Here is a 17,791-nt window from a genome sequence, read left to right on the forward strand (position 1 = left end):
CACAGCTGGGTTAACAGAAAGTCCATACACAATGGTTGCCGAGGGCAACGGCCGTGCCGGCTGCTCAGAGCCTGACAGGTGCAGAGGGATCCCAGGCAGGGGTTCAGCCACCCTCAGTCCTGCTGAGGTTTCCTGCTATGCTCCTAGCAGGTTCCAACATAGAACAACACTAATTCTTAGTGCAGGGTTTTAAAGGACTTGTGGCAAGAGCCACTGGAAAACCCGGGTTGGAGGGAGGAGGCCGCCCCACTGCCTTCTGTGACCTCCTCCCAGAAATGAAGGCCCTGCCAGGTTTTACTAATCTGCCTTAGCCAGATAGCCTGACTAGGTCCACGCTCTCCTTCATTCCTGCATTGCAGCCGCAGGTGTGCCTGTGACTGCAATGCACTCCAATGGTTTTAATAGGTCTCTGTGCACATTCTGGGGGAGATATAACGTCCCTCGTATACGATCCCGGTCACTGCCTCACATATCCCCCCCCCTCTGTTCAAACTTGTGGGGTTGAACATTTGCCATCATACAGGGTGCCCGGGACAGGCCATCCACGTTTCCCTGCGACTTCCCAGGGCGATGTTCTACAGAGAAACTGAAATTTTGCAGTGACAGGAATCACCTGGTGACTCGCGCATTCCTCTCCTTGGCATTCCTCATCCATACCAAGGGTGAGTGGTTCCAAGCGGAACTGACGCCCGAGTAAATAATAACGTAGTGATTCCAAGGCCCACTTAATAGCCAAACACTCCTTCTCTACCATGCTATAGTTTTTCTCTGCCGGGACAAGTTTTCTACTCAAGTAGGTGACCGGGTGCTCTTCACCTTTCACTTTTTGTGACAATACCGCTCCTAGGCCTACCTCCGAGGCATCTGTCTGTACAATGAAGGTTTCCTTGAAGTTGGGGCTAATGAGGACCGGCTGTCCACACAGGGCCAACTTCATGGACTGAAAATCTTCTTCCACTGAACCATTACCGATTTTTTCCTTTCAAGAGATCAGTCAGGGCCGCCGTTCGCCCAGCAAAATTAGGTATAAACCGGTGGTAATACCCAAGGATGCCAAGGAACGCCCTCACCTGCTTTGTACTTGACGGTTTAGGCCAGTTTTTTATGGCCTCAACTTTATTGATTTGGGACTTAATAGCTTCTCGGCGTATCACATACCCCAAATATCGGGCTTCCTCTAGCCCTATCGCACATTTTTTTGGATTTGCCGTTAACCCCGCAGCTCTGAGAGAATCCAGAACCGCTTGTACCTGGGATAGCTGCGTATGCCAGTTAGTGCTAAAGATGATAATGTCATCTAAATACTCCTGATGGGGCTTGAGCACTATGTCCATCAACCTCTGGAATGTACCCGGGGCCCCACGTAACCCAAAAGGTAAGACCACATAGTGGTATAGACCCTCCGGAGTTACGAAGGCGGTTTTTTCCTTTGCCGAATCTGTGAGAGGTACCTGCCAGTAACCCTTGGTGAGATCGAGCGTAGTAAAGTACTGGGCCTGCCTCAGTCTCTCAATAAGCTCGTCCACCCTGGGCATTGGATAGAGGTCAAACTTTGATACTTCATTCAATTTCCGGAAATCGTTACAGAAGCGTAACGATCCGTCTGGTTTTGTAATCAGTATGATAGGGCTAGCCCACTCACTCCATGACTCCTCTTTGACGCCTAACTGAAGCATTTGTTTTACCTCAGCTGTGATGGCTTGCCTCTGGGCTTCGGGTACCCGGTACAGTCTCATTCGCACCCTTACCCCAGGTTCGGTGACAATGTCATGTTGGATCACCGTAGTCCTACCCGGTAGCTCTGAGAACACATCGGTATTGTGCTGCACCAGCGAGCGAGCCTCCCGTCGCTGCTGTTTAGTGAGGGCATCACTTATCCTGACCTCCCCCTCGGACGCTTCCCTGGCTAAAGGTAGTGAACTCTCTGGCGATACGCCCGGGGTGACGTCTGTAACTAAACACTCTCTGTCTTTCCAAGGTTTTAGCAGGTTTACATGGTAAAGCTGCTCAGGTTTCCTTTTTCCGGGCTGATACACCCGGTAATTTACCTCCCCCACTTTTTCTCGAACCTCATATGGCCCTTGCCACTTGGCCATGAGTTTACTCTCGGTTGTGGGTACCAGAACTAACACCCGATCGCCCTTGTTAAAAGACCTGACTCTGGCACTTTTATTATATGTGCGCCTCTGGGCTGCCTGGGCATCTAACAGATGTTTTTTCACAATGGGCATGATCGCAGCGATCCGGTCCTGCATACTAGCCACGTGTTCAATTATACTATGTGGAGTTGGCTCTTGTTCCCATGTCTCTTTGGCTACGTCCAACAGACACCTAGGGTGTCAGCCGTACAATAACTCAAAGGGAGAGAATCCTGTGGAAGCCTGGGGTACCTCATGGACGGCGAACATCAGATAGGGTAGCAACATGTCCCAATCCCTCCCGTCCTTAGAAACCACCTTTTTAACATGGACTTGAGGGTTTTATTGAACCGTTCTACTAGCCCGTCGGTTTGAGGGTGGTACACCGAGGTGCACAATTGTTTAATTTTTAGCAATTTGCACAGTTCCCTTGTCACCTTGGACATAAAAGGGGTCCCTTGATCCGTCAGGATCTCCTTAGGTAGTCCAAGGCAACAGAACATGGCAAACAGCTCCCATGCAATCAGTTTTGCTGAGGTGTGGCGTAGTGGTATATCCTCCGGGTACCGGATGGCATAGTCGACGACCACCAGTATATGTTGGTGGCTACGGGCGGATTTTACAATGGGCCCTACCAAGTCCATTGCAATCCGTTCAAAAGGTACCTCTATCACTGGCTGGGGTACCAATGGGCTACGGAAACTTGCGGTGGGTGTGGTCAACTGACATTCGGGGCAAGATTCGCAGTACATTTTGACCTCCGCATAAATCCCAGGCCAAAAGAACCGCTGTAAGATACGTTCTAGCGTCTTTTTTACCCCTACGTGTCCACCCAGCAGGTGTAAGTGTGCCATCTCCAGAATCGCTCGACGGTATGACTGAGGTGCCACTAACTGATCCACAACCTCGTCCCTGATCTTATCTATCCTATAGAGCTACTCACCGTTGATTACCATGCGTGGAAATACAGTATCTGCACCGGGCTGTTGAGCTACGCCATTTACCTCTAACACACTTTCCCGCGCCTGAGCCAGGGTGGGATCCTGTAGCTGAGCCATCCCAAACGTGTCCCGGGACACTTACAGCTCGGGGATCAATGGGATCTCCTCGACCTCTCCTGCCAGCACCTCTAAGGGAAACCTATCGGGGTCACACTCTGTCCCTAGGTTGGACACCCCTACGACAGGTTCCCCTGACTCAGGTTCGTCGGGTACAATCCCCGTAATACATTTTACTGGGGGAGGGTGGATTTTGTTTTTCCACAGAGTCCAGAACAGGGGCAAGTCTCTTCCCAACACCGTCCCATAGGGAAGAGTTTTTACCACCCCTACCACATGTTTTATTTCTCCACACGGCGTGGACAAGACTACCTCCTCAGTTGGGTACTCTCGGAGGTACCCATGGATACACACAACCCCGACGGGCCGGTTCACCGGGGTTGTCTCTTGCCACCAGCGACCCATGTACCAAAGTCACAAGGCTGCCTGAGTCCAGGAGGGCCTCCGTGGGGTACCCATTAGCCAGTACCTGGCATAGTTGGAGTTCACTGTCCCGGGGGGTCGGCGCTCGCCGTGCAGACGATCTGGGCATACATTGAGACCCGGCGGCTATATCCGCAGTCCATGGGGTCCGTAGTCAGGGGGCAATTAGCAACCACATGTTCCGGCCCCTGACACCTCCAGCACCTAAGGGTGGAGGTACTGTTAGGTCTTATGACAGTCTGGGAGGGAACCGGTCTCCTGCCACTCTCACTCCGGGGTTCCCATTCAGTACGGTTATGGTGCTGACTGTCCCCAGCATAGGGACACGACCCGTTTCCTGACTCCTGGGTGGGCAGGGATCGGCGTGACAGCCGCAAGGGGGCAGATTCCCGAATAAAGACCTGAGTAGCCGAGTAGCGCTTGATCAAGCTGACCACCTGGTCGAGTGTGCCGGGGTCCCCTTGCCCCTCCCAACATTGTATAGCGGCTGGCAGAGTCCTCACCAGCCGGTCAATCACCACCCTCTCCACCATCTGAGCTGGAGTCAAAGTCTCAGGCTGGAGCCACCTCTTTACCAGCTGCAGGAGGTCATAAGCCTGAGACCGGGCGGGTCGGGTCTCCACATAGGCCCACGAAAACACACGCTGAGCCCTCACGTATGTATTGACCTCCAGCCGGGCAAGGATCTCACCTTTGAGTCTCTGGTAGTCCTGGGCGTCCTCTCGACTGAGGTCGAAGCAGGCCTTTTGGGCATCGCCGACCAAAAACGGAGCCACCACTTCTGCCCACTGGCCGGTTTTCCCGCTCTGCCATGCGCTCATAAATGGTCAGGAAGGCTTCCACGTCGTCCTCTGGTCCCATCTTCCTCAACGCTGAGCGAACCTTGTCCCGGGCTTCGCGTCGTTCTGGGGCTGGTGCCGTCGGCGTCTCCGGCAGGGCAGCAATCTGTTGCAGCAACAGTTCGTTTGTTTTCTGCTGCTGCTGGTACAGTAGCTGCTGCTGTTGATTATGCTGCTGTTCCCGCTCCTGCTGTTGCAGCTGAGACTGCTGCTGCTGGGTAACTACCAGCTGCTTTAACAGCTTGTCCATTTTGTCCACGGGGTGAGGCTGAAAGGTGGCAGGCCGGATTGTGGTCATGCAGCGGCCGGTGGGGTATGCCTCAGTCACTACGCCCGCATTCTCCACCAAACTGTAAGGCGGCAGTGTTCACACTGTGCAGTAAGTGAGGCAGTGACCCAAGCAAGTCCAATATAAACAGCTTTTTATTTCAGCAACTCACGGGTTAACAGAAAGTCCTCCGGTTCGCAGCCGGGTTAACAGAAAGTCCATACACAATGGTTGCCGAGGGCAACGGCCGTGCCGGCGCTCAGAGCCTGACAGGTGCAGAGGGATCCCAGGCAGGGGTTCAGCCACCCTCAGTCCTGCTGAGGTTTCCTGCTATGCTCCTAGCAGGTTCCAACATAGAACAACACTAATCCTTAGTGCAGGGTTTTAAAGGACTTGTGGCAAGAGCCACTGGAAAACCCGGGTTGGAGGGAGGAGGCCGCCCCACTGCCTCCTGTAGCCTCCCCCAAGAAATGAAGGCCCTGCCAGGTTTTACTAATCTGCCTTAGCCAGATAGCCTGACTAGGTCCACGCTCTCCTTCATTCCTGCATTGCAGCCGCAGGTGAGTTTGTGACTGCAATGCACTCCAATGGTTTTAATAGGTCTCTGTACACATTCTGGGGGAGATATAACGTCCCTCGTATACGATCCCGGTCACTGCCTCACACACCACATAGATGGTCTGCTAGAAATAAACCAATAAGAATTTCCTCAATAGATGTACAACAGGTCATTTCAGAAATTCATACCCATAGGGTATTTATAGTATTTAAATGTAAGATCCAGAAGGCTTCACGCATATCAAGGTGTTTCTGTTTGTTTCCACCCTGTACCAGATAATTAACTTTTTCAAGACCAAAGAAAGAAAACTGTATGGACACAAAATGTTTTGATGCCCCAGAGTATGTACTATTAGAATTATTGATATTTGAAATATGATCCGCTATTCTTTTCTTTAATTTTTGAGTGGTACATCCGATATAACGGATGTTACAAAATTTACAATAAATGCAGTACACTATAAATTTTGTGTCACAATTAATAAAGCTGGTGATATTGTGCTGGACACTAGATGTAATAGAGAAAGAATAGGTTCTATCCTGGGCATAATAGCGGACATTACACCTAGAACCACCGCAGTTGTGAAATCCAGTGGTTGCTAGCCAGTTATTATTGTTTTTCGGACGTCTTAACAAGCTAGGGGTAAGAATATTTCCCATTATTAAACCTTTCTTTGGAACACATCTACAGCCCTTAGAAATGACCTGCCTGAGAATATCATCTTGATTGGTGACAGGTACATTTCTGGCTTGCAGGGATCTAGGTTTTGCTGAGACTGTGTTGAAAGCCCGTTTAATAAAGGAGACACCATAGCCTCTATCAGCAAGGCTGTGCTTGATGGTATGACTCTCTTGAAGAAATGAACTATGTGAAGACCATATACGTCGGGCTTGATTAAATTTACCAACTGGAATGGCATTAGTTGTATGGAGGGGATGAGAACTGGAAGATAACAGTAATGTGCTACTTGACAAAGCGTTTTCTATAGAGTGTTGTATCCACTTCATGAGAAGTTACTATCCCTGTCAGGGAAATATCCAGAAATAGAGTGGAAATCGAAGGTTCACTAACAGTGAGTTTTAAATTTAAGGGATTGGAATTCAAATACAAAGCAAATTGTGAAACTAACTGGGGGTCACCTCTCCATACTAAAAGTAAATCATCCACATATCTACCAAACCAAAAAATGTGCTAAAAAAATGGATTATCATCAGAAAAAAATGTACATTTCTTCCCACCACAACATGTACAAAATAGCCAAAGATGGTGAGAATTTGGAGCCCGTGGGGGCTCCAAGTACCTGTAAATAATATTCAGAATCAAGCATAAAATAGTTGTGGGACAGAAAATATTTTAGAGATGTTATGATAAACCTTTTTAAATTCACTGAATATCCACTATATTTATTTAAATGGTGCTGAATGGCAATGATTGCCAATGCGTGAGGGATTGAGGAATACAGGTTGACCTCATCGCTGGTGACAAACCTATATTCCTCCCGCCAGACAAACCGGTCAAAAACCCTCAGGACAGATGTAGAATCTTTCAAATAGCCTGGTGTTTGAATAACCAAAGGATACAAATGTTCATCCAGCCATTGGCTTAAAGTCTCATTCAATGAACCCATACCCGAGATAATAGGGCGAAGGGGGGGGAAGGAAAGATACCCTTGTGTGTTTTGGGGAGCCCATGAAAAATGGCTACAATGGGATAATCAGGTAACAGCCAGTGCTGAATTTTGTTATTAAACACCGACAAATAAATACCTTCCTCCAGAATAGTGGACAACATCATTTTATACAAATTGGTAGGGATTAGTGTTGAGCGAGTATGTTCTGTTAACCCTTTCGGCAAGTATGCTCGGGCCGAGCTCCGAGTATTTACAGCTGCTCGGTGATAAGGTTAAATCGCTCCCGTGTGCATGATTTGCGACTGTTTGACAGCTTTATTACATGAGAGGAATGTCTATTTCTTACACATTCCTCACATGTAATAAAGCTGTCAAACAGTCGCAAATCATGCACACGGGGAGCGATTCAAACATATCACCGAGCAGCTGTAAATACTCGAAGCTCGGCCCAAGCATACTCGGCAAAAGGGTTAACAGAACATACTCGCTCAACACTAGTAGGGATTCATAGAGAGCACCATATGTGTTGATGGCATTAAGAATGTTTTCTACTAGTTTAATGTATAAGGAGGTGTCCAATATTGTGATACACCTTCCTTTATCAGATTGTCGAATGGTGAGATTACGATTTGATTGTAAATCCTGTAGGGCTTTGAACTCACTAGGAGTGGTATTTCTGAAATGACACGATACTAAATTCTGTTCATGAAGGAGTTTAAGATCTCTCTCAACAATGGTTTGAAACAAATCAAGTTAAGGGACCCTAGATTGCAATGGGTAATATGAAGAATTTTTAGTAACAATTTTTACATCCTTATCTACAATGGAGGAAACATTTGCCCCCTTTTTCTATTTTTTCATGCATGTGTGCAAGTTATCTCAGTTATAATTTGAAGTATATTCAGCTGCAACAGTATGGCTAAATCTGTGGATCCTCGTATTGCTCGCTTTTCTCAGGTGTTTGAGGATACCAATAATGGCTGTGATGAAACGTTTAAACTTAAAAATCTCATCAAGCAGCTGTTATGTTCTGCAACTTATAACTGAGGAATAGGAGGAAAAAGCAGTCCCTGCACTGAGACTCCGCTTTACCCTACGCTGGGGTGGGTGCCCTATTCCTTATGAATAGCCCCACCGAAACTCCTGCACTGAACTCAAACGAAGACCTGTAGGAAGGGGAAAAGGGGTCCCTAAAAAGATCTAAGGACTGGGAGCAAGAGCACGAGACCTCCTAACAGAAAAGCTAGTTGCAGAAACGAAAAATAAAGGAAACAAAACTGGTGGAACAAGAAGTCCCAGGATAACTATGGTCCAAAGCAAGAAGAACAAAACAAGGCTACTTAGCCAGTGCACGAGCATTACAGCACTGATGTCCAGCAGGGAATGGGGGCCAGGTGCTCGGTAATAAAGAGTGCAGAGATCACGTGATCAAGACACCCAGCACCAGAGGAAAAGACTACAAGCCAGCAAACCACAACAAGATGGCCGATAGTAAAACAACATAGATTCTAACAGTTGCATGAGAAATTATCCCACCTGGAGCAGCGCACCTGGTGGACCATAACACCCTCAAAAAATATCTGGAGAGGGATATTGTAACGGGTCTGGGAGGTGGAACCTCTGAGCAACTATACAAGGGGGCAGTCCTTGTAAGGAAGCGGGTGGCTCCCAGGGAAGGCGGGCAGGTAGTCACGGCTAGTGACGGGGACAGTCTCTGGGTAGAAGGGCAGGAGGACACGGCAGGTGACTGGGACAGTCTCTGGGTAGAAGGGCAGGAGGTCACGGCAAGTGATGGGGACAGTCTCTTGACAGGCGGGTGGGGATGCCACACCCTTAAATTGCACAGAATGCAAACAAGACAAAAAAACAAGCAATGTGAACTGAGGTCTAAGATGGTAGACATGCAAGAAATAGGAGCATGTTCACACTAGCAAAAAGAAGCAAAACCTACAAAAGACAAAAATATATCTCATACCCTACCATCATTATATATAAATGTAAAGCAAAGTTGCATAATAAATATAGGGTACTTAGTGAACTATTTTTGATCAAAAAAAGTATACAAGCTGTCCCACCAGCGGCAAGGTGACCCTAAATTGGGACGGTACCTATACTGTCTATATTAAAAACCTTACTATATATCAAAGTTACTTTTTTTGATCAAAAATAGTTCACTAAGTACCCTATATTTATTATGCAACTTTGCTTTACATTTATATATAATGATGGTAGGGTATGAGATATATTTTTGTCTTTTGTAGGTTTTGTTTCAGGGAAAGGAAGGCCTCCTCAGCTTCGGATGACCATACCTTGGGATTTGCTCCCTTACGGGTGAGCGCAGATATGGGCGCAGTCCGTGACGAGAAGTAAGGAACGAAGAGACGATAGTAATTAGCGAAGCCCAGGAATCGCTGTATCGCCTTCAAGCCCTCCGGACGGGGCCACTTTAGGACAGCAGAGAGCTTCTCGGGATCCATTCGCAAGCCTGTCTGGGAGATAACATAGCCCAGAAAAGTAAGAGAGGTCTGCTCAAAAAGGCACTTCTCGTATTTAGCATAGAGGTGGTTCTGCCTGAGCCTAAGCAGGACCTGACGAACATCCCTCCAGTGTGTGGGAAGATCCGGAGAGAAGACCAAGGTGTCGTCCAGGTATACCACCACGCAGGAGTAAAGAAGGTCACGGAAGATGTCGTTGACCAGTTCTTGGAAGACGGCGGGAGCATTGTAGAGACCGAAGGGCATCACACGGTACTCATAGTGTCCGTCCCGGGTATTAAATGCTGTTTTCCACTCGTCTCCCTGACGGATACGGACCAGGTTATATGCTCCACGTAGATCCAGCTTGGAAAAGATCCTGGCGCCTTTAAGGCGATCAAATAACTCAGAGATGAGCGGAAGGGGGTATTTATTTTTAACCGTGATCTGATTGAGTCCTCTATAGTCAATACAGGGGCGAAGCGAGCCATCTTTTTTTTTGACAAAGAAGAATCCGGCTCCAGCCGGGGAAGTAGACTTCCGGATGAATCCCCTGGCCAGATTCTCTTCTATGTACTCAGACATGGCCCGGGTTTCTGCCGCAGACAACGGATAAATACGCCCACGGGGTGGAGTGGCGCCGGGTACCAGGTCGATCGGGCAATCATATGGCCTATGAGGTGGCAATGTCTCTGCTTCTTTCTTACCGAAGACGTCAGCATAGGGCCAGTAAGGAGCCGGAAGACCGGGTAAATTAGCTGGGATAGGTGGAGGACGAACCGGACGAACCGGAACCAGGCAGGTCTTATGGCAGGCCGGCCCCCACCGGAGTACTTCACCGGAATGCCAGTTCAACACGGGTTCATGTGTCTGGAGCCAAGGTAGACCTAGCAATAGGGAGTGGGAAAGTCCGGACAACACATGGAAGGAGATTACCTCAGAGTGCAGCATTCCCACCTGCAGGGTTATGGGTTCCGTGACGAGCAGGATGGTCACCGGAAGGAGTCTTTTATCCACGGAGGCGACTGACAAAGGTTCAGCCAGAGACTTGGTGGGAATACGGTATTTCTCAACCAGGGACTGAGAGATGAGGTTTCCAGCGGATCCAGAGTCCAGGTGGGCGAGTTCAAAGTGACGGTTCTCTCCCCAGGAGATAGATACAGACAAAGTCAGGGTTGGAGAGGACTTATTTTTGTCTAGGGCGACCTCTCCGAGCGGTCCTAGACACTGGAGTTTCCCGGCCTCTCCGGGCAGGAACGAATCAGGTGCTCCTTACTGCTACAATAGAAGCAGCTCCCATCGGCTCGGCGTGACTCTTGGCGAGATTTGACCAACTTGGTCTGGTCGATCTGCATGGACTCGGGTGAGTGCGCCCGGGGTGTGACAGAAGAGGAGACAGGTTTCTGGAAAGTAGGAGCTAGGCGGGGAAACCTTCTCTCACGGGTGGTCTCTTTGGTACGTTCTTGAAACCGGATGTCAATCCGGGTAGCCAGAGACACCAGGTCATCCAGGGTGGTAGGAATGTCCCGACCGGCGAGCTCATCTTTAATCCGACTGGAAAGGCCCTCCCAGAAGACGGACACCAGGGCCTCATTATCCCAGGCAAGCTCAGAAGCGAGGGTGCGGAATCGTATGGCATATTGGCCCACGGTGAGACTCCCTTGGCGGAGACGTAGCAAAGAGGAGGCAGATGAGGTCTTTCGTCCTGGTTCATCGAAGACCCTTCAGAAAGTAGTGAGGAAAGACGACAGGTCGGACACCAGGGGATCCCCTCTCTCCCACAGAGGGTTAAGCCATGCCAGTGCCTCCCCAGTGAGATGGGACATGATGAATGCCACTCTAGCTCGGTCGGAGATAAACTGGTGGGCCAGGAGTTCAAAGTGCAGGGTGCACTGGTTTATGAAGTCCCGAGCTTGAGGGGGGTCGCCTCCGAAGCGAGGAGGTGCAGAAAGCCGGGGACCGGGGCAGGATGCCATGGTATTGGTGGGCAGCGGCGCTGCCGGGTTGCGAGTCAAGACACTAGCGGTGGTTGCTGGTGGAGCAGTCAGTGTCCAGGCGAGAGTTGACGTTCCGCAGGTGGCTCAGGATGGACTCCTGTTGGGACCTCTGACGGGACAGTTCATGGCATAGGTCCGAGAGCGAGGGAGTTTGGGTGCCACCGGGTTCCATGGCCCGAGCAAACTGTAACGGGTCTGGGAGGTGGAACCTCTGAGCAACTATACAAGGGGGCAGTCCTTGTAAGGAAGCGGGTGGCTCCCAGGGAAGGCGGGCAGGTAGTCACGGCTAGTGACGGGGACAGTCTCTGGGTAGAAGGGCAGGAGGACACGGCAGGTGACGGGGACAATCTCTGGGTAGAAGGGCAGGAGGTCACGGCAAGTGACGGGGACAGTCTCTGGGTAGAAGGGCAGGAGGTCACGGAAAGTGACGGGGACAGTCTCTTGACAGGCGGGTGGTCACGGCAAGTGACGGCAGAGCCTCCAGGTAGGCTAGCAGGCAGGTAGCAGGTGGACGCTCCAAGGTGAGCGGGCAAGAGTCTCTGGACAGGCCGGTGGTCACAGCAAGTGACGGCTCCAGGTAGGCTAGCAGGCAGGTAGCAGAGGAGCGCTCCCAGGTGAGCGGGCAAGAGTCTCTGGACAGGCAGGTGGTCACGGCACGTGATGGCAGAGCCTCCAGGTAGGCTAGCAGGCAGGTAGCAGGTGAGCGCTCCCAGGTGAGCGGGCAAGAGTCTCTGAACAGGCAGGTGGTCACGGCAGGTGACGGCAGAGCCTCCAGGTAGGCTAACGGGCAGGTAGCAGGTGAGCGCTCCCAGGTGAGCGGGCAAGAGTCTCTGGATGGGCAGATGGTCACAGCACGTGACGGCGGAGCCTCCAGGTAGGCTAACAGGCAGGTAGCAGGTGAGCGCTCCCAGGTGAGCTGGCAAGAGTCTCTGGACAGGCAGGTGGTCACAGCACGTGACGGCGGAGCCTCCAGGTAGGCTAGCGGACAGGTAGTAGGTGAGCGCTCCCAGGTGAGCGGGCAGACTGATCCATAGACAGACTGGCAAGGCTGGTAGGCAGACTGTCGGACCGCAGATAGATAAGTAACAGGCAGGAATCTGGTAACGGGACCTGAGGGCTGAAGCAGAGTTGAAAGGCTTTGCAACAACATTGCTCGGGCACCTCCATTTTGGAGGAGGTGCCTTATATATGGTGAGGTCCTCCGGCCATTGGCCGGGGACTCCTTAGGACGGCGCGCGCGGCCCCTTTAAGAGAGGGGGAACGCGCGCGCGCCCTAAGCACAGAGGCCGGGAAGCAGAGCGCGCTGCCAACAGAGCGGGAGGAAGCCGCCGGGCACGGAGCGGAGAGGTGAGGGGAACGGTGTCCCTGCCTAGCAGGAGGCAGGGACGCCGACGCTACAGATATGATCCCACGTGGATCACCACAGCATATAGCCCACAATTCAAAGATATAGTTTTAAAATATTTACCTATCACCAACCAAGATGATATTCTCAGGCCGGTCATTTCCAAGGGCTGTAGATGTGTTCCATGTTGAGGAAATTCTTATTGATTTATTTCTAGCATACCATCTATATGGTGATAATCCATGTTTTGTTAATTTAGTTTCTGTTTTTCCAGTTATTATTTGTTGGTGTACTTATTTGCCTTTCTGCATACTACGCTATCATTGCTGATATCATCTTCGCACAACGCACATAAATGATACAAATATTTTAAAGATTTTTCAGCAATGACAATTTCTCATATACTTGTGTTTTTTTTGTTTTATTGTAATATAATTCAATTATTTGTTTTTCGTTGATACAGATAAATTCTTGCTACATCTACAGCTCCACGATTAAGTTCTGCATCAGATATTCGTTTTTGTTAGTTTTATTATAATTTAACCACCTGTTTTTCATTGATACAGATAGTAACGCTTGCTGCATCGATAGCCTCACGATCAGGTTTTGCATCATACTCTATGCAGACGGATCCCATTGCAATTGATCTGTTATACATTCAACTCTTGGATAACATGGATTTGTCCGTTCGTTCCATCTATTTTGATTCGCCATTGCAATGTTCCACAGTCATTTCACCAGTGTTTTGCACATACTTGTTCTCGTCTGTTTTACAACAACGCATCTATTTGCTTCGTGTTGATACGATTGATAATGCTTGGGATATCTGTGGCTCTATGAGCTTATGCCAGGATATTAGGTTTTGCACCAGATAAAATGCGGGTGTTTTTCCTTGTAAATTTCCCATATAACCTCTTACTTTCTGTTGCTATAGGCAATGGCATTTGCGATTTTTCAACTCTGTGATTTTTCACCTGTATACTTAATCCCGGTGTTGTGTTCCTATTTGGGCTAATCCCCTGGCAACTAACATCAGTGGTTTTCATACAAAATTGATGTAATGAACAGTTTACATACAGAGTGGGATACAAATATGCATGAACAAGAGTACGAGGTTTAATTCTATTTATTCTTCTCCATAATGCTGTTTTGCATTTCTGGCTTGTTGTGTGATGCTTGCAATGATCATCTTGTCTGTATTTGATCTAATTGTTTTCAATGTGAACGGTGGCTGTGATTTTTCTTGCACACCTTTTGCATGTTTAATCCATTTCTTATTGCATGTCATGTGAATCCATTGTGCTTGTATATATATGACTTCATTCTCCTTTTCTCATCTGCTATGATTAAGGGCGCAACCCTAATGCCAGAAACGAGTAAGAATTTTACATTTTTTCCCTGTTTTTAAATGATCCAATAAAGTTTTTTCATATTTTACCTGTTGGAGTGCCGATTTTCTCCTTTTTATTTTCTTCATATGGCTGTACTCACCAGCGGGACCTGCACCCTCCAGTGGATTATCCTCACCTTGTTTGGATTCAGCGTTGCAGGTCCCTAACCCTCCCTTCTGTTTCTAACAAAAGAGGACAGTGCCATAAATAACTAGACAGGATGCTATGTAATAAGGGATGGCGCTACACATATCAAGAGAGGACGCTATGTAATAAGGGATTGTGCTATTCATAATAAGAGAGGAAACTATGTAATAAGGGTTGGCACTATACATAACAAGAAAGTACGCTGTATACTAAAGGTCGGTGCTATATGTAATAAGGCTAGATCACACATCTGTGTGAAGTGTTGGTGTGATGCCTGATTTTTTTTCTCAGACAGCACAAAATCGGATTAGAATAGGACATGCTTTCAATCTGACGGATCTCATTCTCAGATATGTAAATTTCATGCATGTACACTACCGTTCAAAAGTTTGGGGTCACCCAGACAATTTTGTGTTTTCCATGAAAACTCATACTTTTATTTATCAAATGAGTTGCAAAATAAATCGAGAATATAGTCCAGACATTGACAAGGTTAGAAATAATGATTTTTAATAGAATAATTTTCTCCTTCAAACTTTGCTTTTGTCAAAGAATGCTCCCTTTGTAGCAATTACAGCATTGTAGACCTTTGGCACTCTAGCTGTTAATTTCCTGAGGTAATCTTGAGAAATTTCACCCCATGCTTCCTGAAGCCCCTCCTACAAGTTGGATTGGCTTGATGGGCACTTTTTGCGTACCATACGGTCAAGCTGCTCCCACAACAGCTCAATGGGGTTGAGATCTGGTGACTGCGCTGGCCACTCCATTACAGATAGAATACCAGCTGCCTGCTTCTTCCCTAAATAGTTCATGCATAATTTGGAGGTGTGCTTTGGGTCATTGTCCTGTTGTAGGATGAAATTGGCTCCAATTAAGCGCTGTCCACAGGGTATGGCGTTGCAAAATGGAGTGATAGCCTTCCTTATTCAAAATCCCATTTACCTTGTACAAATCTCCCACTTTACCAGCACCAAAGCAACCCCAGACCATCACATTATCTCCACCATGCTTGACAGATGGCGTCAGGAACTCTTCCAGCATCTTTTCAGTTGTTCTGCATTTCACAAATGTTCTTCTGTGTGATCCAAACACCTCAACCTTTGATTCGTCTGTCCATAAAACTTTTTTCCAATCTTCCTCTGTCCAATGTCTGTGTTCTTTTGCCCATACTAATCTTTTCCTTTTATTAGCCAGTCTCAGATATGGCTTTTACTTTGCCCTGAAGGCCAGCATCCCGGATTCGCCTCTTCACTGTAGACATTGACACTGGCGTTTTGCGTGTACTATTTAATGAAGCTGCCAGTTGAGGAGCTGTGAGGCATTGATTTCTCAAACTAGAGACTCTAATGTACTTGTCTTGTTGCTCAGTTGTGCAGCGGGGCCTCCCACTTCTCTTTCTACTCTGGTTACAGCTTGTTTGTGCTCTCCTCTGAAGGGAGTAGTACACACCGTTGTAAGAAATCTTCAGTTTCTTGGCAAGTTCTCGCATGGAATAGCCTTAATTTCTAAGAACAAGGATAGACTGTCGAGTTTCACATGAAAGTTCTCTTTTTGAGCGTTTCATAGAACAAACAAATGTAATGCTCCAGATTCTCAACTAGCTCAAAGGAAGGTAAATTTTATAGCTTCTCAAATCAGCCAAACTGTTTTCAGCTGGTCTAACATACTTGTGCAAGAGTTTTCTAAACATCCATTAGCCTTCTTAGCAAACACAATGTACCATTAAAACACTGGAGTGGTGGTTGTTGGAAATGGGCCTCTATACACCTATGTAGATATTGCAATAAAAACAAGACTTTTGCAGCAAGAATAGTCATTTACCACATTAACAATGTATAGAGTGTATTTCTGATTCATTTAATGTTAGCTTCTTTGAAAAAAATTTGCTTTTCTTTAAAAAATAATGAAATTTCTAAATGACCCCAAACTTTTGAATGGTAGTGTATGAATAGAACTGGGTCCGTGTGATGTGTGATAAAAAGAAATCCAGCAGCATACGGACATATCACACGGATGTGTGTTACGGGTCCGGATGGTGGAACCACTGTGCCTTGGTACAAGGAGAGACCAGAGGGGCGTAACTAAGTGCCTTCCCGGACCGACCCTGGCTACACGGCGGCTTAGTCGACTCGGTGAACCAAGGAGAGACCGGGAAGGTGAACCAGGTGCCACTCTGGGACCGACCTCGTGTGAGAGCAGGCGACTCATAGAATCATAGAATCATAGAATGGTAGAGTTGGAAGGGACCTCCTGGGTCATCTGGTCCAACCCCCTGCTCAAAGCAGGATTCACTAGATCATCTCAGACAGATGTCTGTCCAGCCTCTGTTTGAAGACGTCCATTGAAGGGGAACTCACCACCTCTCGTGGCAGCCTGTTCCACTCATTAATCACCCTAACTGTCAAAAAGTTTTTTCTAATATCTAATCTGTGTCTCCTCCCATTTAGTTTCATCCCATTGCTTCTAGTCTTTCCTTGTGCAAATGAGAATAAAGATGATCCTTCTACAATGTGACAGCCCTTGACATATTTGTAGACAGCTATTAAGTCTCCTCTCAGTCTTCTTTTTTGCAAGCTAAACATTCCCAAATCCTGCAACCGTTCCTCATAGGACATGGTTTGCAGACCAGTCACCATTCTGGTCGCTCTTTTCTGAACTTGCTCCAGTTTGTCTATGTCTTTTTTAAAATGTGGTGCCCAAAACTGTACACAGTTTTCCAGATGAGGTCTGACCAAAGAGGAGTAAAGACCGATAATGACTTCACGTGATCTAGACTGTATGCTTCTGTTAATACATCCCAGAATTGTATTTGCCTTTTTTGCTGCTGCATCACACTGTTGACTCATGTTCAGTCTATGATCTATTAGTATACCTAAGTCTTTTTCACATGTACTGTTGCTTAGCTCTATTCCTCCCATTCTGTATATGCTTTTTTCATTTTTATTGCCCAGATGTAGTACTTTGCATTTTTCCCTGTTAAAAACCATTCTGTTGGTTGCTGCCCACTGCTCCAGTTTATTTAGGTCTTTTTGAATCCTCTCTCTCTCTTCTCTAGTATTAGCTATCCCTCCTAGCTTTGTGTCATCAGCAAATTTAATCAGTTTACCCTCAATTCCTTCATCTAAATCATTGATAAAGATGTTGAACAATACAGGTCCCAGGACGGAGCCCTGTGGTACCCCACTTGAGACATTCATCCAGCTGGATGTGAAGCCATTTACAACCACCCTTTGAGTCCGATCACTAAGCCAGTTATGAATCCACCTAACAGTTGCCTGGTCCATTGCATACTTGGTCATTTTTTCAATAAGGATGGTGTGAGATACTTTGTCAAATGCTTTGCTGAAGTCAAGATATACTATATCTACAGCATTTCCCTGATCCACCCAGTCAGTAATTCTGTCATAGAAGGAAATTAAGTTAGTCTGACATGACTTGTTAGTTACAAACCCATGCTGACTCTGGTTAATCACTTCATTCTTATCCATGTACTTACATACATGTTGTTTAATAATTTGTTCA

Source organism: Phyllobates terribilis, unplaced genomic scaffold, assembly GCF_046119375.1.
Source record: "Phyllobates terribilis strain yellow unplaced genomic scaffold, ASM4611937v1 Scaffold_4__5_contigs__length_816908805, whole genome shotgun sequence".
Taxonomy (NCBI): domain Eukaryota; kingdom Metazoa; phylum Chordata; class Amphibia; order Anura; family Dendrobatidae; genus Phyllobates; species Phyllobates terribilis.